Here is a 22,543-nt window from a genome sequence, read left to right as displayed (position 1 = left end):
TCCCTGGAGCCACATCCTACTCCAAGCCGAGGGCAGCGAACCCAAAGAAGTGAAAGTTTCACCACATGTTTGCATCAGGTCTAGAAATCCTTACAAAGAGCAGATGAAAGTATGGACCACCTTTAAGCACCCAGAACGGCCGCCGAAGGCAGAATCTTACGCATAAAACCACATCCACCTCACAGCAAGCCTGCAAGGGAGATGCTTTTGCTATCCCCCTCTTGAAAGTGGGGAAACTGAGGCTCCCATTAGTTCCACGTTGGCTGAAGATGCCCCAGGCCTCTGCTGCCTCAGCCAGAATCAGGCTCGAGGTCCATATTCCACCTGCCACCACTCACTGCTGCCTGCAGGACACAGCTCCCAAGTGGGTCACTAACTTTGATTCAGAGGCCCACGGTCCCTTTTCTGGAAACTCTGGGGCCAGATGCATTTCAGGAATCAGAATTTGGCACATTGTAAGAAGTTAATATGTCTCATCATCGTATACCGTATAACACCCCCCAGAGGAATCTGGGTCAGCACCTACATAGAGAATGCATTAATATTTCTGGAGCAAAATGTATGAATATGCACACTATGTGGGAAAGATGAAGACAATAAATAGATTTATATTCATTTCATCAGTTCAGGTCAAGTTTTGCTACCAGATAAACGATGAAAATGAGTTTTGATTGACAAAGCTTTTTGGAATTATGACTATAACGTTATGGACTGGTTTGGGCTGAGAGGCAAGAGAAGGTATTTCTGTTTATAAGTGACAGGTGGTATGTACGGCAACCCAAGAGCTGTGCACAATTTCAGTTGGTAAACTAAATGTCGTTTGTAAGCAGAACGTACATGCGGAGCGCAGAAGTTTCTCTAACAGAGCGTTGGAGGGCAGGCTGCCATCAGCCTGGATGGGTTCAGGTTTGGATGGCACTGTCACCGGCACGTCACCCAACCTCAGCATGTTGGGGGAGACACACGGACCTGCTCCCAGCAAGGCAGCTTGAACCGAATAAATGCCCAGCATGGGTCTGATGCTCAGGAACCATTCTGCTGATGGTGTCTATGATTGTCGTGACGTTGAGGAGCCTGGTGAAAATCAGATCAAATGTCTCTTAAATAAGTAGACACGTGTACCACGGACCTTCAGCAGACAGTCACTCGTTTCTCCCAGCCTCTCTCCAAACAGGGGTTTGGCAATGCTGTGCATTGAATTTCGAGTCTTTTCAGATGTCCCCCAGCCTCCACATGGCTGTTGGTCATCAAAGCTTATGTACCACTCTTGTTACAAATACAGAGTGTGGAGTGAGGCAGAGATGATAAGAAGACGGCACTTTCTAAGACTTTAATTCAGAGCGTCCTCTCCAAAATACAGAAGAATCTTTCTCCCCACTCAGGGCAACTTACAAGAAACAAGCGTCTCTCCGTATTTAGACCAGCGAGCTTACCGCAGGCTCGCACTCGCGTGGGAGACGGGCTATTTTGTCAAGGCCCCAAGAAAACGTCTTCCTCCTCCCATCTGATAGGGTTGCTACTTCCTTTACAGTACGAAGAGCAGGGGTGCAGCTCCCATCCCCCCGCCATGTGGCCCAGGCGAAGAGCAAAAAAATAGGTGAGGTTTTCACAGAGGAAGACCAGAGGCTGCAATTACGTAACCAGGTGCAGCGCCTGCCAGTTCAAGTTGATGGGCGGGTGGGAAGGAAGGCAGTCCTGGGCTTCTGGCTCTGCTTGTCTGATTCCAGCCGCTGGAAGCCACACTTACTGCAGAGCGAGCGCTCCAGTACCCTCTCTGAGATGCGGTGAGTGTGGAGGCTCCCTGTGGAATCCCAGCTCAGAAAGGATTTGCCGTCTCCGTTTTCTCATCTGTAAAGTGGGCTCACTCACGGCCACTTCACAGGACCTCTGGGACCTGAGGATCTTAAACACGGAATGAATCTAACACACAGCAGTGGGGCGAATGAACTAAGTTCCTGAGTGCTCAGGACTTTGCAAACATCATCTCATGAAATCCTTTCCCACCTATGGCATTGATTACTTTTATCCCCATGTACCAACAGGGAGACTGAGACACAGTGTCTTGAAACGATTTACCCAAGATAGAGATTTCAAGTGGTGGAAGCCAGGCCAAGACTCAGGACTGTCTTGACTCTGTTAATTCCAGTCACTAGGTCAGTTTTAAAACGAAAGCAACAACAAAAAAGCCAATAACCAGTACATAGCAATAATAGCTAGAAAATGATGACTCCTCAGATCAAAGTGTCCAGCTTTGCAAAGAGTGCTATGAGTACATATTACATGCTCCTATTTTTTAAAGTAGGCACAGTTCTCAGCCCAGGGTAGATTGTTAAGAAAGAACTGTCGTCTTAATTTGCTTCCAGATTGCACCTTTCTTGTGGGCCGTGGAGGCCCGAAGTGCAAAGATGGACGTTCTCTTCCCCAGGACAGGCAGCGTGGCCCCAGAGCAGAGACCCGGGGTGAGTCTCTGGGGCCTGGGAGGGAGAAGGTTAACCTTTGAGACCATGCAGAACGGGTAACTGTGTCTTTAACAGATGCGCTGTCTCCAGCCTTCTCAGGGCCGAGCACAGCAGCAGGCCTGCCCCCCTAGGCCCAGGCCGACTGTTTTCACAGCCTCTGAAGCCAGGCTGGCTGCTGCCCTGGGAGTCTCTCGGCCACAGGTGAGGTTCCACGGCCCCAGCAATGCCCAGGGGGCCAATCAGGCTGGGCCTGCATGAGGTAAGATGGAGAGTCACCCCGTGTGCTCTGGGCTCGCTCAGAAATCTCAGCAGATCAATGTCACTGTGGCTTTTAATTACCCCTCCTAGGCCTCATCATTATTTCATGGCCTCTAATACGCCCAGCAGGCAGCCCTGGGCACACAGATAAACAGCCACCCAGCATGACCTGGCCCCCGAGGTGGTGCCCACTGAGGCCTCCCAGCCCAGGGGACAGTGGCTTGACAAGGGTCTGGCCCTGCTGATTGCAGAACGTTTGGACACCCAGAACCTTTGCATACCTTGCAGTAGCCCTTGTTTCTTAAGGCAGAGGAGTCTTAGCACCATTCACTGAGGACCTACTGTGTGCCAGGCTGGAAGTGCTGCAGTGCCGCCCACGGCTTCTCCAGGCTTGCAGCCTTTCACCTAGAGCAATGTTCTCAACCCAGGGGCAATTTTGCCCCTGGGGGACATTTGCCAATGCCTGGAGACATTTTCTGTTGTCACAACTCGGGGAGAGATGCTACTGGCATCTAGTGGGTGGAGGCCGGGGAGGCTGCTAACATCCTGCAGTGCACAGGACAGACGCACAGCAAAGAACAATCCGGTCCCGAATGTCAACAGAGCAGAGGGCGAGGACCCTGGCCTGGAGGTACCAAACAAGCCCGTTGTCCCGGGCCAGGTGAGGTTGCTTCTGTCTCTCCTAGACCCTCCCTCACTCACATTCTCTTCTTCAGCAATAGAAACCACAAATGGGTCACTCGCTCCACACCTGCCACCCGCCTTAGCGGAGCTTGCCTCCCGCTGTCCTGTCCTCTCTGCCTGGATGTCCTTCCCAGTTCTCCTCACCAGCTGACCCACTCATCCTTGAAGTCACACCCCCTCAGAAGGCCTGTCAGCGCACACACCTAGCTCAGTGATCAACCCTCCACCTTCTACTTGGGGACCCGACAGGTTTACTTCCCTCCCTCCACTTCCATGCCAGCAAACCAAGAGCTCAGGCGCTTAATCTCACGTGTGGTCACTAATCAGGATTGACGCTCTGGGAGTTGGGAATGGTTTGCACTTTTAAATAAGCTTGAAAAACCCAGTGTCATCTCTCTGAGCGGGTTTCTCCATCTCATGAAGGTGCTGCTGAGCTTCTGTGCATAGTCAAGAACCCCGCTGGTGCTGGAGAAGGGTGGCATTCAGCGACCTGCCTTCTCCATCCCTCTGGGCACACAGTGCCAGGTGTCCAGATCAGCGGTTGGGACAAGTAGTTGCTCAAGAGAACCTGTTATGTGGACATGTGGACAAATTCATCAGGTGTTCTGTGATGGAAAAGAAAAGTTAAAACTAGCTAGCTCAGACTGCGATCTTCTGGAGGTCAGGGACAATGGCTGTCTCCTCCTGGAGGCTGGAGACAGTGGCTGTCTCATTCTTCCAGCCTCTGCTCCTGTCACAGGTCAGCTTCATCAATATTTGCCAAACTCCACCACTGCATGCTGCCCAGTCCTGACCTCAGAGAGCTCGTTCTCACCTCAAGAGGTAGACACGTAAACGCCTAACACCTAAAACTGTGATAATTCTCACCGAAAGGCTTAGCCAAAATGATCTCAGAAAACAGGTAAGGAAAACTTAATTCGTATTCTTCTCTAAAAGAGAAGGAAGGAGGCCAGCACCTGGTCCAAGTCCACCAGCTGAGGAGAGATGGAGCCGGGACTGTCTCTGATGACATGTGGAAACTCAGCCAGACCTGCCCCTGAGTTGACAGTCCTTCCGTTTGCACATAAGTCGGTGCAATAACTAATTGTACACGGTTCTGCTCAGGGCAGACCAGGGCCAGGATGGCGATGGACCACACTTGGCCCCTGACTGACGTTGCATAGCTCACAGCAGCTCACATCAGAGACAGCAGCTCCCCCGGCCCTCAGGACTAGACGGGGCATGGCCAGGGAGGGAGTCAGGCATGGCTGGGGCCTTGGACACCCCCGTCCAGCCACCTCCCCTCAGCGTGGGACCCAAGGATGGAAAGAGAGAAGTCCTATCAGAGCAGCCAGGGGGCTGCCAGGAGTCCCCAACTTTCTGTGTAATTTTACTCTGATGTGAACTCACGATGAGTGTTGGGATGTCTTCCTTTAGCTCCTCAGCCTCCAGCACATGCACCTCAGAGTGTTTCCCCTTCGTTCTCTGCATTTCATCCCCTGAACAAAGTCCAGAGTCTTCTGAGGGGAGGTTTTATCATCCGGCCCATCCCCATACCCCTTCACAGGCCTCCATCCTGGGAGGTGGTCCCACAGAACTGTCACTGGGGGCAACTCACTTACACCCTCTGAGCCTCATGTTCTCACATCAGTGAAATGGGGAAAATAAGACCTAAGGTGAGCAGTCCAGGTCTGATGCACACGGGTTATGGGGCACAGTGCCTGGAAAGTGCCAAGGCTCCGAATCTCCAGGACACAGCAGCTATTTCCCGCTGCCATGCTTTTGCACACGCTATTCCTGCTGGCTGAGACTCGTCAGGTACAGACTGCAGCGATGACCAGGAAAAACTTGCTAGGGCTCCTTCTCAGTCCCAGTCCAGCAGGACTCTCTGATTCCAGAGGGATCTATGAGTGAAACAGGAGGCATTTGAGCTAAATTCGAGGCCGTGCTTCCTTCTTGGGATCTGCCACTCAGGGTCGACCGGGCTGGCCGCTGACCGATCACAGAATCTGGTCTCTATGGCGGACAATTCCAAAAATTTCCTGTCAGCCTTGTTTCCAGTGTCCTGGTTAGTACTAGCTTATCCCTTCCCATCATCCTCACATCTTAGGGGGGACCTCTCCCGTGTGAGTTTCTCTGGAGTTTCGAGCCTGGGCTGGCTCTGCACGTGATCATCACTGAGTTCTTATTCCTGCTGGTTTCTTAAGGGAAACCGAATCCTTGATATTTTTATCCAGTCAGTAAAGTAATTAGTTAGCCAGCCGGTCATTGATGAGTTAGACTTAAAGGAATAAGGAAATTAATCATTTGTATTTGTTTGGGAGAGATTTTGTACATAAATAGCTTGTCACAAATTCAACTTTAAAACACCTGAATTTACCTAAGGCTAATATTGTTTCAGGAAGAAATTTTGGAAGGTTTGAAAACATTGTAGGAATTTAGATGCTATATATGGAGCTATTTCTGAAGTTTTCCTCCCATGCATCCTCCCACTCTCCCTCCTTCCTTCCCGTTGCCCGCCCTCCTTCATACAACGTCAGAATTCTGCCTGTACGATATTTAGCGAAGAAGGGGTTCATATTTGCTGATGACCCAGTTTGCATCAAGGTTTCTCCCAGGAACTTTATGTGTTATCAAATGTCATCCTCATAATAGCACTTGGAGAAAAGTACCACTTTCCTCACTTTTGCACGATTTTCTGACTTGCCCACGTTCACAGAACTTGCAAGTTACAGAGCTCAGCTTCAACCCAGAAAGTCTGACCTCAAAACTAATGCTTTTCCCTGCAAAGATGCACTCCTGGAGAATTGGAAGTAACTGAGGCGCTCTGACGTGATCTTTTCACCCAGCGTTCACTGCTCTCATGGAACATTTTGAACTTTAACCTTGATTTGAAGTTTGGATTAAGGAAGGGGACTTCTGGAATTTTCCTAGAATGGAGATGGCAGGCATAGTGTGTCATCTGAAGCTGGATAGCTAAACTCTTAAATATTTCTTGTGGTTCCTCAAAAAAACAGATTCTTTCTTATGCTACAAAAGTCAGAGACTGAACTTTAGGCATCTCTGACTGAACTCTGAGTGTTTCTGACTGAAGGCCGGTTGTCTCTGGTTGAACGCTGGGCATCTTTGACTGAACTCTAGGCATCTTTGGGCATCTCAGAGTGGACTCTGGGTGTCTCTGGCTGAACTCTGGAGGTATTTGATTGAACTAGAGCATCTCTGACTAAACTCTGGGTGTCTCTCTCTAAAATCTTGGCATCTCTGACTGAACTCTGGGTGTCTCTGACTGAATTCGGTATCTCTGACTGTACCTTAGGGGTCGCTGGCTAAACTGGAGCATCTCTGACTGAATTTGGGAATCTCTGAGTGAATTCAGGTGTCTCTGACTGAACTTGGGCATCTCAGAGTGAACTTGAGTGTCTTTAGCGTCTCCTTCTCTGCCTGGTGCTGAGCAGAGGGTGTGACCTGGGACGGTTGCTGGAGACCCATCTAGAACCTTTCTTCTCTTCTCTCCTCCTCTCAAGGTCTCCCCTTCACATTCTGTATGTTTGGGTAACACCTTAACATGAACCCCTCACACCTTCCCACCACCCTACAGCGCAATAACGCTCACACCTTGTTCCCACATCTGAGCTTCCTCATGAGGCAGCAGGACAGCAGCTATTTCCCCAGCAGACAAGCCAACAGTCTTCGAGACCCTGGGTCATCTCTTTTTCTCCTTTTATAATGTTCTGCTGCTCAAACAACTTTCCTTCTTCCACGTACTCATGTGCATTTGTTTATCCTTGTTTGAATTTGATTTTTTTTTTTAACATGGTAGAAGGTTTGGGAGCTAAAAAATATCTCTCGTATACAAACTGTAAGAAAATATGTCACCATTACTCTCCCTACCCCCAATCCTGGAGACCTCCACTATCTTAAGTCCCTACCAAGAAACCCACTTTCGGTTAGTCAGATTCTTTGCTGATGCAAGTTGGGGCTTGTGGCCTGGTCTGGTTTGTAGGCTTGCCCTGGAACGCTCCATTTAGGAGGAAGCTTCAGCAGAGGAAACCACAAGCCATGGTGTCAACTGGCTAAACACCCACCCAAGTGACTGCGGACGCGTCTCAGGGGCAACCACCTGCACATCTGCTCACGGCGGGGCGGGAGGTCAGCGAGGCTGAGTTTGAGCGGGAAGGCCACAGGGGTCTGGTGCCAGCTGCTGGGGCCTGCTACGTGGCTAAGCTTTCTCCCGTGCAGAGGACTCCCCTCACGATAATGGAGCCAGCGGGACAAGGGGAACACAGCCGCTGTGCCATTCTGCTGAGCTTGCATTTTTAAACATAAATCACTCTTAAAGTGGCTTCGTGAAAGAGGCCTGGATGCAGAAGCACATGTTTCAAAGTATTAGGTTTGCCAAGGGACTTTCTAAAGGAAACCCACGTGCAGGTCCTCACTAGCAAGAAGAGGGCGGGGTGCAGTGGAGTACATTGATTTTGACCTGTATTTGCCTGGGGCACCAGCTCCCTGAGCCCAGGTCTCCCCGTGTTCACAGGGAAAAGCTCTTCACGAGCACGGCCAACGTGAGGATGAAGAGGGATGAGACCAGCAGGGGTGCTTATCCCGGCGCCTGACACAGAGCAAGTGCTCCACAGGGAAGACGAGAAGAAAGGAGGAAAACTCCATCAGCAAAGGCTGTTTTCTGGGGACGTGGCGGGAGCCACAGACAATAAGCCCTCCTTCTCTGGCTGGATTTTCTGGAAAATTGTATCTCTATTTAAGATGAGAAAACTCAAGGCTCATGTCCATCCTCCTCCATAGGCTTCCTAAGTGGGGACAAAGGGTGAGCTTATGGGTTTTGGTTTGTAAATGTTGAGCGCCCCCCACCCCACCCTGAATCCCTACGCCCCTGGCTCTCCATCTCTGTCTTCTCCCGCAGATCAGCAAGTAGCCCATATACTTGCCAGGACTGTTTCTCAATGATTGATGTCGAAAATCATGAGGAAGAAATTGTTCTCTGCGTAACAGTCAAGAACCTGTTTGGAAACCCGACTTCCTGGAAGCCAGCATGGGTGGGGACTTTCTTGGAGGAAGGGAACGGGAAGAGCCTGGAAGTCCCTGGGATGGGGGAGAGGAGCCAGTCCCTCCGCAGCAGCCCTGGGAGCTCTCAGGGCCAGGACGGGAGGAAGCTGGCCTTCAGGAACACACACAAGTGCGTGTCCGAAGTGCCCCATCCAGCAGGTTCCCATTCATTCTAAATAATTAGGCTGACATCTGGGGATGATTTATAACCACAGTTTATTTGATGCAACAATAAAACTCCAGAGTTTGGCAGGGTGATGAAGCCTGCTGAGGCCGAAATGTGAACGTGATATTGTTAAACTAAAGAAAATGCATCTATAAATCACATTACACATCCTTATGGGGATTTCAGATTAATGTTCTCAAGTTGACAGCATTTTGGACTCCAGGACCCATTTTATGAAAGGGTCACAAAGAAAAAATAAATTCACGAACAAAGCAAAAGAAAATAATTGAGGAGGGGCAGGAAGAAAGGGAAACTTAACAGAGGGTCCTCATTTCTGTATGTGTGAATTCCAATTAGGGAATGAAGCTGAAACGAGGACGTTTTGGCAAGGTGGGTTAAACTGATTGCTCAGGTTTATTGAGCATTTACTATGTGACAGGCACAATGCTGAGTGCTTTCAAGGAATATCTCATTTAATCCTCACAATAGCACAATAGGGTAAGTTCCACGTTACAGATGAGAGAGCTGAAGCACAGAGAGGCGATATATCACCCCAGGCTGCTCAGCTTTCCAGTGGTGGAGATGGGCTCAAGTCCAGGCAAGTTGACCCCACAGCCTCGGCACACCTGCCTCACTGTCCAGGTTGAGTAGGCAGATGTAATGGAAGGAATCTTTTCCTCAAGGCCCGAGAACCCTGCATCCTACCATGTCCATTCCAGCCCCCAGCTGGGCCTCAGCAACTGCCTCTGTTCAATGTGGATGATGATACTTACTACTTAGAGTTGTCACTGGGAGAATATTTGATTTAATCTGATAAAAATGTCGATCTCCCACAGTGCTTAGAGCGTAGGATAGTCTCAAGTTTTGCCACTTTCCTCTTTTTCCTTTTCTTCCTCCTATAGAAAGTGAACTGAATTAGATTTGACTTGGTGTTATATGGTCTCTGGCTAAAAGGGCTGTCAGGAAACGGTCCAACGCCCCGGGTAATTATTCCTGGGTTTGTGCCCATCACCTAGTAATGGGCGAGGTCTGGACTTTACCTTGTGGCTGACCAGGACAACACTGATAAGCTCTCTCTGGAAGGTCATTCATTCAGGGCTCAGCCAAGGTCAATCACAATGGTCTTGCCAATGGGCCCATCTATCTGATCAGAAAGTGTACTGAATGGGGCAACATAAAGTGACTGGGGGGCATTTGCTCAGAGCCTCCAAGAAAAGACTGTGGTCATGTGTCCCTTGGTCCAGGAGAGTTCCCTGAATTGTGTTCTGGGCCCATATGAACTAGGCTGGAGCATCCAACTTCTCATAGCCCATTGTTTGGCCATGGAGCGGCACGTCCACTCTGCTGATGCCATTCCATTGCACATAGCCATGTGCTAGTCCCTTAGGATGACCCCTAGGATTTAGTAGAGCACTCAAAATAAAATTAACTCTTAAATTATTGCAAATAATACATGTGCATTGCAAAAAACTCAAACAATATAAAATGAGTATATAAGGAAAATTCCCTTTTGCATCTGTGTGATGACTGTTAATTGTATTCATTTTCCCAGAAATAGACTATACATTATCAAGAGTGCGCCTTTGTCCCTCTGTGTGATGCGCTGTCCTGCCTCTTCCTTTTTATTCAGTTGATAATCGTCTGTTGACCATTCCGTCCAGGTACATTGCTGTCATGATGGTATAGTTCTCTCTGGTGGATGGATTATCATATGGCTAGAGACTCCTGTTTAGATGAACATTCGGTTGCTGCAGATTCTTCCCATTATAACTACGCTTCAATAAACATGCTTTTAGATATTTTGCATGTAGGTGTGAAAATATCTGTAGAATAAAACACAAAGGTTTGTGCACTTTTAATTTTGATCATATGTGGATATGCCTGAATTGCCCTTTAGAAAGGTTGGGCAATTTAAGCCCTCATGTGGCAGGATCTAGTCCTCGTATCCTTGCCAACACCTTTAAACTCTCTGGCATTCTCCATTCTGATAGGGGAATAGATCTCATTCAATTCTCATTTTGCTGTTTTAATCTGAGTTTTTCTGACTATTGGGAAGAATCAGAACCTTCTGAGGTCCGTAAGCAATTTCTGTTTCCCTTTATGTCAGTTGGCTGTCCATCTCCTTTGTATGTTGCAGATATTCTCTCCTATCTTGTGGTTGTGGGTACAGAAATTCAAAAATTTTGCATCCTCAGGTTTATCAAACATTTCTTTTGTTGATTCTCCATTTTATGTCTCACTTAGAAATAAGGCCTTCCCTTTGACAAGATTGTAATGAAACATGCTTTCCCATATTTTATCCTCTGCTTCTCTTTTCATTTTATTTTTGGTAAATTTTAAATAATTAAATTTATTTCTTAAATAGCAGTGCCTCGACCCCCCACCCCCCAAAAAAAATTGCAGTGCCCAGGTCCTGGGGCCGAGGGAAACCAAGAAAGGCTCTAGCATCACCCGTTCCTGAAGGTTCAGAGGGAAGTGGCACCCCTCCTTATGGGTGGCAACAAGAACAGCAGTGAGAACGATCTCAGGGAGAGGGTAGGGCCTGCAGCCCACGTGGCAGCTCTTTTCAGACACCCCCTTCCATGCTCTTCTTTTCAACACCGCTGCCAAGAGCTTCTCTCGGGCAGTACTTCACTGCTCACATTTTAGGGGTCTTGATGTTTTTGGTTGGTTCACAAGAAAACCTTTCACTTTTATCACCCCAAGTTTAGTCCAACGGTTACTCTGGCCAAGCCCTAAACAGATCAGCCATCTTCAAGTCCTAGGAATGGCTTGAGATGGAGTTTTGACAAAAATAACATGTGGGTGGGAAGGAGTCTAATCTGAGACTTGGATTAACCAAGAGCAGGCCGGGGTGACTCCAATGGCTGTGGACATCAGAGGGAGGTGGACCTTTCAAAATGGAAAAAGAGAGAGTGCCTGGGAAATAGCAAGATGATGGAACTCGGCATTGAGACTCCCAGCAAGCGGCACTGCTGGTCCAGGAAACTAAGTCTGGCATTTGAAGAAGGTTTCTGGTAGCAGCGCAGACTCTCTGTCTCTGAGGACCGCTGTGTGCCAGGATCTGCGCTGGGGTCTGGGGGATTCAGATGAGGCTCCTGGGGCCCCGCTGCGACCTCATGGAGGACGGGACTACTGGGGGGGGATGGTAAGTTCAAGGGTCACTTTTGGAAACCATGGAAACCAGCACCAGCTTCCAGATTCACCAGTTACCAGCCCCAGGTCCCAGGCAATGCCCAGATCCCTGAGCCTTGATCCATCCCTCACCCCAAAACCATCTCCAGGCCCTCTTCTACTGCTAACCCCATTAGATCCTTGGGAAAACAAAAGGGTCTTCTTGTAATCAGCGAGAAGGCAGTTGTGGTGGCAAATAACAGGTCTGCCCTCCATTTTTGGGAAAGAGGGTAGCAGTGTCATTTAGGGTTGTTGCAAGGATTACTGTGGGCTTAATGTGTACAGAAAACACTCAGTGACTGACTGGCATGCCGGATTGCTGTTGGGGAGGCTGCCATGCAAACAGATGGCGTACAATAAACTTAGTGAAGAAAGGTTTGCATGACTTCTTAGAGGTTCTCTACCCGTTCTTGAGAGGTAAATGGAGATTGCACCAAGGGGCAAAGGTTTTGAAGGATGAATAGGAGTCTTCCCTAAAAGAGAGAGACAGAGAATTTCAGGTGAGGGGATATCACAGGCAGAGAGGTTAGTTTGTAGGGAGAACAAAGAATGTGTGTGTGTTTGGAGGGAGGGAAGAGGAAATCCGAGCCTGGAGCACCAATCCTGGGCTCTGCAGAGTCATAAGCCACTGCAGCTTTGGGTGGGACTACAGCTGTGTACAGGAACAGAGGACACCTGGAACATATAATGCTCCCAGGCACCATTGCTCCTCCCAACACCTTGCTGTGTCAGAAAATTCTTTCAAAGCCTGCCCCACCCCCTCCCTGGGCTCCCCGCCCTCCACAGGATGGAACAGTGCGGAAGAGCACAGACTCTGCCGGCCTCAAACTCCAGACCTGTCCCTGCAGCTGTCTGACCTTCAGCCAGCTACGAAGCCCTCTTTCTGCCCCAGTTTGCTCATCTGTAAAGTGAAAATACGAATAGTTCACTGAGATGGGTGGTTGGAAGTACTAAAGGGGCTAGCCCATGGACAAAGTCGAGAATTCAGAGAGACAGCTTGAAAAGTGTTGGGTAGTGAGACTGCTTGTAGATACTGCAAAGTCTCGTACACACAGGCACTGGCGGGAGGAGGTGTCCCTGCCCTGAAAAAGCTCACAGACCAGCGGGAAGCAGGCATGGAACAGACAGTTGTCGTATAAGTGTTCCTAGAGAGCAGGTAGTGAGGAGGCGGTGGGAGAAATCAAGGGGCACTCCCCAAGGAAACTGACTTGATCTAATTTTTCACAGAAGAGCAGGGCTTTGCCAGGCCTGAGCGAGAGGAAACTAGGGCCAGTTTCCTTCTAGATCTTTCCATTCTCTCCCACAAGATGAGGAAGCCTGAGCATCTCCCCTTAATCCAGATGCTTCTCTTGCCTCAACTGGCATTTAAATAATGCAGCTTAGGCGGGAGGTGGGGAGAGTCCGAGGGACTTCCTGACTCGCTGTCCCCTCTGTATGCTGGTGCCGCTGCATAATGATCCAGGCTGGCTCGAAAGAAGGAAACTTGGTTCAAAATGTATGAGTTCATTTTTATGTTCTACTGAGAAAATTTATTCAGTGTGATGCTCAGTAGCGAGTGCCGTAAAACACCTTAATCCCTGGTTGAAGAAAGGTAATACCTTGACAGATGTGTGCCTCCTTCTTTCCTCCCGGCCATGTTTCAACAACAAACCTTTATTTCTGCTTCTCGGCTGTAGCAGGGAAGAGAAAAAAATGAGGAGAGCAATAAAGCAGTCAGAAATCTCAGGAGCCAGGCGGCGATGCAATCGTAATGACAGATTTTTAATGTGGCGGGAGAGATTGACAGGGAAATGTCTTCGGAGCGAACACTCGCCAGATGGAATGCAAACGGTTTATTGGAGGAGAGAGGTGCAGCTGAACCGAGGCGAGAGGGGGAAAGGGTGGTCTTTCTGGCTGCTGCCAGTAAACACACCAGAGGGAGGGCCAGGGAGAAGGGAAAAGACAAAAAAATAAATAAACCGGAGGAGGAGGGACACAGGCATTGAGCAGACCCCAGATTGGTCTTTCAGGAAAGGGATTGGCATGTCCTCAAACCCCAGTTGCAGCCGAGAGAGAGGCCCCCAAAAGCTGAGACAGGGGAGAGGGCCCACTTGGAGACAGGAAGATTCCAGGCCAGGGCTGGTTACATTGATAAGGTTCTATCTAATCGTGGGCTTTTCTGTAACTTTCAGTCCTTCTGATGGTGCAGATGCTGTTTTTGGTTCTACACATGTTTTTAGCATCTACTTGGTCTCAGGTCCTAGATGGGGACCTGCAGACAGAGGGAGGAAGAGAGCTCTGTCCTGAAAGAGTTCAAAGAGATAGATGCATGCATAGTGTTTGTTAGCTTGATCTCTGTGGAAAGCAATATAATTTATTATTAATATGGTATCATCTGTGAGTATATAAATATATATTTGTTTATCTATCTATGTATTCATTCATCCACACTATCTATCCCTTAATCTATTCATCTATCCATCCATCCATCCATTCATTCGTCCATCTATTTATCCATCCATCCATCCATCCATCCATCCATCCATCCATCCCTTTTTCCTTCCCTGTAAAATCAGTTTCGTGTACACAACCCATAATTTGTTTGAAGTGGCTAAAAATGGTGGTATCCTCCAATTTAAAAATCAACAAAAGCACAGTATCACTTAAAATAAAAAGAGTGGGGAAACCATTTTAAAAATTCTGCAAAATAATCAACTCTTAATGCTATATTTGAGTCCAGAAAGATAGTATTACATGGAAGGGCCACATTTTCGAAGTAGATATAGTTGTGATATAAAAGAATGACTAAAGCAAAAAATAAAATGAATATTTAAGGCATCCTGAAGACCATGTCAATGACATGAGTAATCTGTGGTCCCAAAATATCCTGACTCCAGTTCAGGGATGTCAGCATTGTGATGAACCAGCTCTGACTTTGAGCAAATTGCTTGTGTTTTCTGGCCTCAGTTTCCCTAGTTTGTAAAAACCAGGTTTGGTTTATTGAATGAATACATCACAACTGACAGAAAGCTTCCTTCCTTACATCCTTTTATTGCTAACATTTTAGGATGCTACATGCAGGTTTCTGCCAGTGGATATTCTCAAGGCTAACCGTAACTTTAAAACAACAAAGCCACGAAATGACATACACAAGCGGAATGTGCTTTACAATACATAATACAATAAAAATACTTTGCTTAAATAAATCATGACAGATGAATTCATCTTCTCTTTAAAAAAATCCAATCTAATGTAAAGATGCCCCTTTCAGCACCAGGGGCTACAACCCTCCTTGTCCTCAGAAATAAGCAAATGAAACTTCATGTTCCCAGGGATGGTAAGTCAAGTTGAAACCTGTTGTCACAGCCCTGTGGAAAATGTAGATCCGTAAGATTTCATGCCAGACGTTGGGTGCCAGACATCTTGCGATGGGGGAGGCGGAGAAGGGGAAGGCGGGCAAGAAAAATAGTGGTTAAATGGAAGCAAATAAAATCGTACTCCTAGCCATCCAGACAGCATTCTTCTCTGACACGTTCGTGATACTGATCTCAGCCGTGAAGTCCATGAGGAGACGCGCCCTGTGAGCCCCTTGGGGTAGAAGGTGTTTTGTGTCAGAACTGGCTTGGTGCAAAGGGGCGTTTTTAATCACTTTGCGTACGACTCTATTTTCCAGCCATAGAGTGTTGGGGCCTTTAGCGTCTGAGAGAAAAAGAAATAACCAAATCAGCGTGCGACAGAAAGTTGTGTTTGCGCCGTGTGCATCTGGCATGGTTTTCATTCACGTTTCATCCTGCCCAGTCTTACAGTCTCAGAGGAAATAGCCGGAAGCCTCTCCTGATCTGTTCAGCCCCATGTTTTCACTTTTGTCTTGAAACAAATGGCCAAATAAACAAACGATTTGTTTTTCATAGACTACTGTTCTTTGGAGCTCCCATATTATCCTGTTCAAATTTACTTCTTAAAAAATTAAAATCCTGCTTGGCATGAGAATCTGGCTGAGTAAGGATATTTTGGTCACAAAACTAAACAAAATGAAAGGTTTAGAAGACAGGCAAAACAGACAGCTGGATCTTTGGAATTTAGACAATGGGTTTCTTTGGGTTCATTAAAAAGAGAAAATAAGGCAACAATCATAACTTCTCGATTTGACTTTGCATTACTTCTCCAAATTTCAGAAAAGGTTTTTGAATTCAACAATCCTATCCTAACAAACCTTTTCCCACTCTTTCTTGCAAGAGATGACCATGGGCTCAGGGGCAGATCGTTTGTTCCAGCTCTGTTCCATTTCTGAGATGGGATTGCAGGTAAGCCACTCCCGTTATCAGAGCCTCAACATGCTCACCTAGAAACTGGGCGCAAGATCACCAGGAGAGATGGGTGCAAACAGGATCTGTAACCCCTAAAGTGCCCTATAGTTATATCCTAATAATTGTCCTCAAAAATTATCCTAATGTCACTGATGATGAGGATGACATTTTCTAACTTGTTGCTTTCCAGGTAACTCAAGCTACATTCACAAATTTCTAGAACAGCATCTTGATCAGTTTGGTTCAGAAATAAAATAGCTCAATCACAAATACAGCTCCTACGTTCTGCCGCTTCTCATTTTCCCTTTGTCTGCGTGCAGGACCTAGGAGCTACATCTGTTCTAAGGGGATTTTACAATTTATTTAACTTTTGTTTGGCTTTATTTAAAGGTAGCATCTATCAGGGAACAGCTAATAATTTGGGCAACATTTTTGCTCCACTCCCTGCCTCCATCATTTTGAGATCTTGAGGGAGAGAGCTAGGTTGAGGATTCAACTGGGATCAGCTGGAGATGGACAGTTAGGTTGTGCATGGAAAACACAGTAAAGCGAAGTCAGTTTCAGTTGAATGGGCTCGGGTCCTGCTTCACCTCTCCAGCAAGTGTCCTAATGCTTGCGGACTTCAATTTCCTCCACTGCGAAGTGAATATCGAGGTAAAGATAACTTCTAAGGTCCTCTCCTCCTTTCAGAGCCTAGGATTGAACTCTTCTATATTATGAAACACAAAATTTGGAAAATGATTCAGCACCCATTTTATTTTATTGATCCTAGTTATTAAGAAATCAAATCTTGAGGCTGTCACAATGTTTAAATCAACTGATTTCTTTCAAAAAATGGAATCAATAGCCAAGCATGGACCTGCCATGTGTATCAGTAGTCTTTGCTTTAAAATTGTTTTTAATTATAAAAGTAGCAAATGAATAAAATAAAAAAATCTAGAGATGTTACTGCCTAGAAGTTTGTGTAAATGCTTCTCATATCTTAGAAATGCATATGCATGAACAGTTTTGCTTATTTACCCAAGTGGTTTCATACTGCGTGCACTGTCCTATAACCATTTTCACTTCTTATAATATGCTTTTTTTCTACATCATTAAATATGCTGCTACAGAGTAATGTTTAGTTATATATTTCCTATCTTCCCAATTAGAATGTAAGCTCAGTGGGCACAAGAATTTGTTGCCTTGTACAAAGACGTGTCCTTTAGATTTAGAGCAGTGCCTGGAACACAGAAGGCCCCAAATAAATATTTTGAGTAAGTAAATCCATAATAGTCCATCCTGTGCATATATCATAACTTGGAGATTCATGAGAATGGGACCTGGTGCTCCTTGTTTTCTGCTGTGGCCTCAGCACTTGGAACAAGTCTTGGCACTAAGTAGTTGCTCAATAAATACTGCTCAATTAATGACCACAGTCTACCAGCACTGGACTCCATAGCTTCAAATATTTTGATATTATAAACAGCAAAGTGTGAACATCTTGGTAGCTACAGATTTGCCAACATCCTTACTTCTGTTTTTCTCCCCAAAACCCCAGTGCATGGTTGTACGTCCCAGTTGTAAGTCCTTCTAGTTCTTCTATGTGAGCCACTGTCACAGCATGGCAACTGACAGACGGGTGGTGTGGTTCCATGACAGGGAAATGATCCCAGGCCACTGAAGCAGTGAGAGTACAGAACTTTAACCACTAGACCATGAGGGCTGGCTCTAAGTTTTTTAAGGATAAACTCCTTTCATGGGTCAATGGGTAGGTATATGTTAAGGCTCTTGATACACATTGGAAATTTGTTCCCCAAAAAGGGGTTTTGTTTTTACCAATCTATATTCTCAAGAGCAGCCAAAAACATCTTTTCCTCATGCATCAGCACCAGAGAAGTCAGTTTTTTTAAACCTTATTAATTTGGGGATGAAAAGTCATATCTCCTTGATGTTATCTTACATTTCTTGGACTATAAACAGATTTAATATTTTTATATGTTATTTCAGTGTTTATTTCTTTATTTGCTCATTTTTATTTGTGACCTTTTCTTGTTAACTAAAAATGCATAAAATCTTTAGGTGACTTGGCAAATAGTAAGCATTGTTCACTGTTATTATAATTCATATTTTATTTTATTTTTTCTTTCTCTTTTTCATTGATTTGCAAGAATTTAATATTAGGAATCACAAGCATACTTACATATTATAGTCTGACCTATGTTGAAAATATTTTGTCTCTTTATTTTACTTTATTAATATTTTATCTTTATATTGTCAGATCTACCCAGTGTTGTCTTCTTTGTCCTCAGTTTTTGCAGCTAATTTGTCTTTTGAACCATGTGGGTAACATTTCATATACGCTGCAGACACATACAATATGCATAGGATGGACTCAGTTTTGGAAAAATACCACTAGCTAAATGATATTATTAAACAAAATCTTATCATGTTTGTGATTGACAATTTTCAAAGCAGTTTAATATATGCTTTGTTTAGGTCTTCCAATAAGCTTTGCTGTGGTGGATGGAACATTAATACACCCATTTTTACAGATGAGGTAACTGAGCTTTGGGCACAAAGAGGACACATATAAAGCAGATGAATGAGAACTGGCAAATAGTCTGAATGGAATTTCAGGAAGGATTCTATATATTTTGGCTGTTTCTTGAAAACCTGAGAAAAGTGATGACAATGGTGATGACAATGATGATATCTAACTCTAGGTTTGGTGTGAGCATTTTGATGATCTCTGTCACCTTCTGTTTCCTAAGTCCACTAAGAGGGGCAGTAAGATAATTAAGGTTTCCTGAGTTCTCGTCACTGGCCAGGTGCTTCCATATGCATGTTCTTTGTTAATCCCCACCGTGAACCAAGGTAGTAATAGTTATAATTCCAGGTGTCCTTTTTCCTTCCTAAAGGGCAGGGATCTCAGACTTCCAGGTCCCCTCATGTGGCCAGGACCCACTAATAAACAGCAGAGCCAGGATTCCTACCCAGACAGTGCACACCAAGGCCCGAGGCCCTCCCCATCCTCTGTGCAGCATTGAGTCTGACAAAACCAGCCTCCGACTTTGAGTGGCAAATTATAGCCTGGTTGTATAATAGCTCTCAATCTTATTTATTCATTTTTTTTTTGAATTCCTAAAAATTCATGGCAAATAGATCAGCATGGCCCCCTGCCCCCTGCACTGTGGAAGTTTGATAATGTATGTCCTAACCGCTTAATTGATTGATTACCTCACTGTAGCTTCCTGAGGTACCGAATTTATCTCTAATAGCCAGAGTCAGGCTCTGCAGGCAACCGTGGGGGGGACGGGGGGCCCTTGGTGTCGATTTGTTCTTAACTGGAAAGTCATTACCACTTAATACATGTAGCTTGTGTTGGAAGAAAATTACGTGTAATGAAATGAGGGAAAAATTAGTGGAGTGTTATGGGCGAAAGCAGATGTTAGGGAGGAATTATGCTAGCAGAGATAATCGCCTTCGTTGGTATTGTGTGCGCTGGGGTGTTAACTGAGGGAGAGGCTGGGAGAGAGTAAATGAATGCATTGATCGACACAGATTCGCCCCTTAGAACCGGCTGCAAGGAATGGCACCCCCAGGACTCAGCGGCTGGGCCTCCATAGCTGGGCTCACCAGTATCTCCCTTTCTCCCTACAGCTGCCTGGACACAAACGGTCTGCCTGTCGGTGCTGGGGAAATGGAGTGGACCAGCCCAGGTCTGAGACCAGGTGAAAAGCCTCCAGCTCTAATTCTTGCAACATTAGTGGAATCTGGGAAAAAGCAAAGCAAAACACCCCCCTTCCTGCCCCCAGAAAAAAACCCTAAACCAAAAAGAGCTTAATCTTTAAGAGGGTAAGACTGTTGAATCTTTTTGTAAATAGTCTAACCTCAAATGGAGGCATTTAAGTGCCTGTGTCTGTGCTGTGTGTGTGGGATCAGAGGGAATAAAACCTCATTGCTTTTATGTCTCAGGATCCTTGGGTACAAGAGCTTGGCATTCACAGGCCAAACCTCTTGCTCGATTCATTTATGGATGAGGAAACTGAAGCCAGAGAGAGAAAAATCCTTGCCCACAGTAACAGGCCCAGTGAGTGAAAGAGGAAGGTGGCCATCAGTGTGGGGCCAGCGGAAGTCCAGCACACCAGGCTGCTTCTTCGAGGGCACTTGGGTCTTCCTGGCTATGAGTGATGTTGCAAAATGAAGGCATGCTTTCAATATCCTGGCAAGCATACGAATACCTACATACATCACAGAAGCTATCAGAGGTCTGGAGTCAAGTCTCAGTTTTCAACAAGTAGCCATTCCAAGATTCTATACCGAAGAGCTTTTCCCTAGAAATGTTTAGATTGATCCTATTTATAGAAGTTTGCAATGTAACATAGTTCAAGTCCCATTGGTTCTTTGCAGTGTTAAACAGGCTTTGTGAAACTAGAACCAGTTATCCTTAACCATGTGAGCTACATGCTCAAGGGTCAAGGTTAAGTCCATTGCATGACCATGCCAAGTTAACAGCCTCTCCAACCAGTGTCCCATGTGTAGAAGGAGTGGCTGCAGGTCTTACACCGTAAGTTTGCTGTGAGTATTGACAAAAATAATATTTACAAAGCACTGAGCACAATGCCTGGTTCACGCAGTAAGTGCTAAGAAGTTGGTTTTCATTATTCATATGAAATAACTTAGATTTTGCATAGAAGTATATTACGCTTGTATATATAAAAATATATATGCATATGTATTTAGACTCTATTGGGATTAAAATATAACAAATCATCTTAAAAGATTACTGAATTAATGCATCAAAGTCTTTCATTCATAAGCGTGACTTCATTAACATAACGAACACTATAATCTGATGTTGCAGACTTTTGTTGTTAGGGTTATAAAGAACCCGAATGCTTGAAATGGTTGAGGCTGCCTACTCTACACATAGTAAATTCACTCTGTTCTGGAAAAAACTGGCAGAAAACCAAAAGACCAAGAGTTTAAATAAAGAAAGCCACATTATCTACACTGACAGTGTCCTTGGATAAAGTCTATTTTATTGTAAGAACCATTATTGTGCTATCTTCATAGGCCTAGTAGAAGTGGTAGGGAATTTTCCTCCATCCACTTGCAAATGTTTCAGACAACTACCCTTTGGATTTTGTTATGGAGACTGGCATCATGGTTTCCTTCAGAGCTGGTAGACTTTCCCAGATAGCAACTGCTACCAACGAGACTCTACAGTTCACTGACGCCGTGAAGATGGAACAGGTGTTCCAGGATGCTTGACTTTTAATGATGCTTATGGTTAAGAAAAGGACCGGACCATGCCACAGGGTATTCAGGCACGAGTCTTCATTTGCTAGTTACTAAAGAAGTCATACTCAATAAAGAAAACTTGGCAAACAGAGAGAAGCTTAATAGACACAATACACACACACACACATACACACACACACAAGCAAAATATCCATAATCCCCTTCCTTGTTCAACCTGAAGCCACTGTTAAATCGTTCACGGGTATTCTTCCATTCTTTTTCAATGTATACGTGTGTGTGTGTCAACGTGTTTGCATGCATCTGTACACGTGTGCATCATCCTTAAGGAACTGATGGTATACAGTTGAATTCAATACACTGTAATTTACACAACTAATCACAATCTGTAGGATCCTTCCAGTTCTTTTGTTATAATAATCCAGCAATGAATATCCTTATGTAGTGTGTAACATATCTCTGATTATTTGCTTAGGGTTTAAATTCCTAAAATGCAGTTGCAATGCCATAGAGTATCATCACTTTAAAGATTCGAGAAATATGCAGTTAGTAGCTTTGGAATGGAGTCCAGGTGAAAAGAGGTACTAAAGTGGCTTAGTTCCTTTTGAAAAAATACAACTGACTCTTTGCCAGGCTGACTCCATGAAGCTAAGTGGTTTAGATGCCACCATTTACTCATTAAAAATAATTACATATTCACCATTCTATATGTTATGCATATGCTATGAACTATTACATTTTAAGCGTTACAAAACCCAACAAAGTAGGGATCAAGCCCTTTTACCAAATGGGAGAACTATCTTTGCACGTTGACTAAGATCCACAGTAACTATTGAAGAATCCTGCCACGATTCTTTTAATGCTAATATATGGTACAGTGACTTTAGAAATTACCTTGGAGTCAGACCTCAAAATGAGCCCTGACTCTGCACATTTTCTATGTGATGTTTAGTTCATTGCTCAGCTTCCTTGACTCTGTTTCCTTATCTGATAGTGGACGTAGTCTAACTTGCTAGATTATTTGGAGGGTTCAAAGAAATCATGAATGTAAATTGCCTGGTATACATGGTTTTCAATGATAAACTATTGTCAGTCTTTTCACAATTATCTAGGAATTTTATGTCCCTGGTAAGAGTTTTAGACTAGACCCGTGTTCAAATCTCAGCTGGGTGTGTGGCATTGGTGAAGTCATTTTAACTCTTTAGTCCCTAGTTTTCTTACCTCTAAAATGG

At 45.4% G+C, this 22,543-nt stretch overlaps 1 long non-coding RNA gene across 1 annotated transcript; it reads left to right on the top strand.

Moving 5' to 3' along the window:
• The first annotated feature begins 662 nt into the window (after positions 1–662).
• On the top strand, positions 663–20,874 carry LOC139045732 (uncharacterized). Its single transcript, XR_011504783.1, has 5 exons — positions 663–1,784; positions 2,364–2,459; positions 2,550–3,378; positions 15,997–16,064; positions 19,710–20,874. It is a non-coding gene; the product is annotated as an uncharacterized lncRNA (long non-coding RNA).
• The last annotated feature ends 1,669 nt before the right edge of the window (positions 20,875–22,543 follow it).

The sequence above is a fragment of the Equus asinus genome, chromosome 7 (assembly GCF_041296235.1).
Source record: "Equus asinus isolate D_3611 breed Donkey chromosome 7, EquAss-T2T_v2, whole genome shotgun sequence".
Taxonomy (NCBI): Eukaryota; Metazoa; Chordata; class Mammalia; order Perissodactyla; family Equidae; genus Equus; species Equus asinus.
This window is presented reverse-complemented; position numbering and strand designations above follow the sequence as displayed.